Source organism: Artemia sp. Qi Xiang Cuo, chromosome 11 (genome assembly GCF_049724085.1).
Source record: "Artemia sp. Qi Xiang Cuo chromosome 11, ASM4972408v1, whole genome shotgun sequence".
Lineage (NCBI taxonomy): Eukaryota > Metazoa > Arthropoda > Branchiopoda > Anostraca > Artemiidae > Artemia > Artemia sp. Qi Xiang Cuo.
Window position 1 is genome coordinate 31,851,156 of NC_142804.1, and position 4,977 is coordinate 31,856,132.

General features: G+C 34.7%; 1 protein-coding gene across 1 annotated transcript in view; it reads left to right on the forward strand.

The window, feature by feature from the left end:
• The first annotated feature begins 2,117 nt into the window (after window positions 1–2,117).
• LOC148946882 (ankyrin repeat, SAM and basic leucine zipper domain-containing protein 1-like) overlaps window positions 2,118–4,977 on the forward strand; it is a 15,929-nt gene continuing 13,069 nt past the window's right edge. The window contains exon 1 of the mRNA XM_089097179.1: window positions 2,118–2,136. The gene's annotated coding sequence lies outside the window, so the exon portion shown is untranslated. The remainder of the gene's footprint in view (window positions 2,137–4,977) is intronic.

Here is a 4,977-nt window from a genome sequence, read left to right on the forward strand (position 1 = left end):
GGTCCTTTATCACTGAGAATAATGTTGATAAATCGTGGAATATGATGAAGAAAATACTTCTAGAGGTTTCAGAGAAAAATACTGTAGTAAGATGGGTTCGTAAACCCAAAACGCTACCATTTATGACTAAAAAATTAAAGAGAGCAAGAAATAAAAAGAAAAGGTATTGGAAACTATATAAACAGAATATACACAATAAGAACCACTACACAAAATATACCAAGACACGAAATCAAGTCAGAAATCTATCCAGAAAGTTATTTGAACAGCATGAGGAGGCTGAAGCAGCAGCATGCAAGTTAAATCCAAAACACTTTTGGAATTATGCCTCAGCCCGTAAACCTGGTAGACACTCTGTTACGCGACTTAAAGATAGTGACCGTATAATAGATGACCCAATAGAAATTGCCAATGCTGTAAATAGGCAGTTTACATTTGTATTTACTCCACCTGATAATGCCCCTCTTCCAGACCCCCCCACTTAGACCAGCCTAACCCCGATGCCTCTAATTACAGGCACTAGGGTAGATGTAGGGGCACACCGAAAAAAGGTGAATCCAAATAACTTGGTGGGACCTGATGATGTACACCCAAGGCTTCCTAAACAATTGCATGTTGAACTATCAGGCCCGCTTAGTCACCTTTTACAGAAATCCCTTGATGAACAGTGTATCTCGCAGGATTGGCGCACGGCCCACATAACTCCCACACATAAGGGTGGCAGCAAAGAAGATGCAAGCCATTACCGGCCAATCAGTGTCACCTCTGCAGTCGGGAAGCTACCAGAAGCGATTGTTAACACTGCAATCCTGAAACACTTGACAACCAATAGACTGTTCTCATCATGTCAGCATGGCTTTAGGTTTGGTCAGTCGGTTGAAACAAACTTTATTGATTCTTATAATTAAATCACCGATCTTCTAGACCAGAGATTCCCAGTCGACATCATACTACTCGATTTGGCAAAGACTTTTGACAAAGTCTGCCATTAAAAACTTTGAATCAAGCTCCAAGCTATTGGGGTGAGTGGTTTTGTTGTTGAGTGGCTGATGGAGTTTTTAACAGATAGGAAACAGATGGTTAAAGTATTTGGCGAGGATGGAGGGATGCTTTTCTCTGAGGTGGCCGCTGTTGGAAATGGTGTCCCCCAGGGCACAGTTTTGGGTCCGACTTTATTTAATATATACATAAATGAAGTGCCAAAAATCCTAAACAACAAAGTAAGCCTCTACGCTGATGACTCGAAACTTATCCGTCATGCAGACACAGTGGAGAATATTAAGTCGATCCAACTGGACCTCGATACATTCACTCACTGGACTAATATTTGGAGGCTTGAATTCCACGCATCAAAATGCAAGACTCTCCACCTTGGGAAGAAAAACCCACACACTCAGTACCATTTGGATTGTAGGGATGGGTCCTGAAATGCCATTTCCAGTAGACACACGGAGAGAGATCTTGGTGTCCTGGTAGACGACGAATTGAAATTTCATATTCATGCACAAGTGACTATTGCAAAGGTTAATCAGACTCTTGGCTCAATTAAAAGAACGTTCACTAGCATATCTCCAACTGTTATGACCAAGCTATACAAGAGTCTAGTTCGACCAAGGCTAGAGTTTGGAATGTGTATCGCATGCCCAATCAATAAGATATACCAAGCAGCTCTAGAATCAGTCCAGAGGAGGGCAGCAAAATGTATTAGAGACCTCTATGATGTCCCTTATCCATCCCGTCTCCGTAATCTTAGAATACCATCTCTAATATATCGCCGCAAACAAGGCGATGTGATAACATCATACAAGCTTCTAAATGGTGAGGATACCATTACTGGCCATTTTCAATCAGACAATTTAAATAGAACTCCTGATCATTCTCAAAAGCTTTTACGGAAACGAGCCAACACCACACTAAGGAACAAATTCTTCTCAAATAGAGTTGTCAGATTATGGAGTTCCTTTGGTGAAAAAACAGTAACCTCTACCAGCGTGGATGCGTTCAAGTCATCAGTGGATAGGGAGCGGCTCAACAAACCGTGGTGCACCATTTGGGACGCCACAGATGATGATTAACTATCATCACTGAAGCTGGCGGACACAGGATTCGTCCTATCGCTAGCAAGTGCGATTTAAGGTAATAGAAATTCTTGCCCACAGTTTTTCAGTTTTTACTTGTATTATTTTGCCCTTGGCTGAAAGCTATGGCAAACAATTTTAACAGAATTAAAGTAATGGAGTGTATCCTGGAAATGTAGATTTTAGATAAAACTCAACTGAATTCAGGATTTTTTAACAAGAGAATATGAGTAAAGAAGTTCAGTCAACCAAAGGATTAAAAAGTTGTTTCACAAAGGAATTTTCAGTATATACATGCCATATACATATGGCTATGGCATATACAGCATAGCTTATGCGTGCCATATACATATGGCTATGGCATATACAGCATAGCTATGGCTATGCTGTTCCTGGATCATTGAAACCTATGAATTTTTGTGAAATTTGTTATAGAGTTTTTCTGGGTATTTTTCTATAGGAGTGTAAAAGAGAGTTTTGTTGAAGAATTTTATTTCAGGATAAATTTACCCATTAAATTGGATTATATTAGAATTTGGATTCAGGTGCAAGCTACTTGTCTATCACTTTTAACAAATTGGAGGGATATTAACTCTCCAGATATATTACAAATTTGACCATTATGTGAAAAATGATAAAAGTTAGTCTGGTAAATATAGAAATCAGCTTAATTTCTGTAGGAATCAACTTACTTAGTATGATAATACTTTTTAGAATTGGAGAAGCTGTAGATAAAGTTTTAAGAGAAGAATGGCATGGTTTTAGAAAGGGGAGAGAATACATCAACATGGGTGCCCACAGGGGCCTTGGCCCCCCTAGAAATTGTGGACTCTAAAGCGGTTTCCAATGAAAATGTGAACTGTAAAGCAGTAGGAAGCCAAAGGAAAGAGAGCAGAGTAAGGGAAACCATGGAAAAATTGTGTGCTTGCTGATAGTTGGCTGCAAGCCAATAGGTTTTAGCCCTTAATAGGGACATTATGAGTTCTAATTTGTGATGGAATGACCTCATTCCAGTTTTCCACAAACATTTTTTCTATATGACTTGGTTGGAGTAAAAAATCAAATTCTTCATAGTAATGAATAGTAGGTAAATAGTAATCCTTATCAGTGACAAAAGCATAAGAACCTAAATATTGTTATCATTGAATCAAAGTATTGGTTTGTATTCCAATTTTGTTTTGTTTTGAGTTTGAAGTAAACATTAGTTAGTTATTAGTGCATAATTATAGAACAAGTTATTGTTATTATTATTATCAATAGCTACTGTTTGTATAATTATAGAAGAAGAAGGAAAATAAACTAAAAAGAGGGCAATCTCAATAAAAACATGCTGTCACATTGAGCAAGCCTGAGTACTGTTGAGCTGATATTTGAAACCACTATGACAAGAAATGTTTAATATTCTATTTTCCTTCAAAATGGATGCCTGTTTTTGTGTTTTTCATTATTATTATTTTACCAGGAGTGACAGTATTGACTGTTTGAGTTGTTCACTTTGAAAAAGTGATTTTTTACAGTTGTATAAAGCTGCCAAGTATAGCAGTTAGGTATTCAAAATTGAATTAAATTATCAATATTACTCAGTAAAGTTCAACACTTATAGCCTTTCTCAATAACACCCAGTACTAGAAATCTTATTTGATTCATAATCTTAGTTTCAGTGTTTAACTTTTAACCACAGTTTATATAATTATATATTTATATAATTATACAGTTTAGATAATTATATAAACTGTGCTTTTAATCAACTACTTTGAAAATGCTTTACTTTTTATAATTACAGACTCAGAAAGTATTAAATATATTGATGTTTGATAACCAAGTTAAAAAATATTGATATTGTTAAATAATGTCCATCCAACACTTTGTCATTGCTCAATAGAACTGAATGCTATGAGTTTCTATCTTATTTTTTGTAAGTAGGCTATGGTTTTTTGTAATTACTTTACTTTTTAAATTTTTAGGTACTTTTACTTTACTTGACATACATTTTTCATCACCTTTCAGAAAATGTTTTTCTCTAAGCTTTGCAATCCATCAAAAACCAGTCAGAGAGCATTGGAATATTTACCTTTTTTGTTTTCATGAAATGTGATGAAACAAGTAAAAAATATTTTCTTAGCTAAAAGTAGGTAGCAACTTTAAAAACTTAAAACAAACTGTAATTATTCTGTTTGGTATGGGGCACTGCCCCCTCCTCAACTCCTTGCTGATTAAGCTAAGTTTTTTTGGTTCTTTGTAAAACCTACTTTTTCCAATTCAATGGCTCTTGTGTTCCTGTAAATCTTCTCAAAGAATTTGGACAAAAAGTTTAACTTCAGAGTAAAGAGCCAGGAGTTAAGGAGGAAACCGCCTCCCTTGTACAAAGAATAATTTATGTTCCTTTTAGGTTTCAAAGCTGCTCCCTACTTTCTGTTGAATAAACTAGCTTTGAAATTTTTATTTCTGACTGTTTTCCAAATCATGCCCAGGCCTAACCAAAGTATAAGATAGAATACTGGTCCCTTAAATATATGCTTTATTGCTGTTAAAATGTATGCATCAGTAATTGTAAATTGATTAGTACCATCCTATTTTTTCAGTTTTTCTACTTTGGAATTAAAATGTTGGATTGTAACTTAAATCTGGACAAAATCTGAATACACTGTCAAAATTTGCAATGAATAGTATTTTTGTTCAAGATGCCCTTATTAATATATTTGCTGCAGAATTTTGGGTGGACAAAAAAAGTGGTTTTATTGTTTGTATAGATGGAAATTCTGTGCAACTTTATATATATATATATATATATATATATATATATATATATATATATATATATATATATATATATATATATATATATATATATATATATATATATATATATATATATATATATATATATATATATATATAT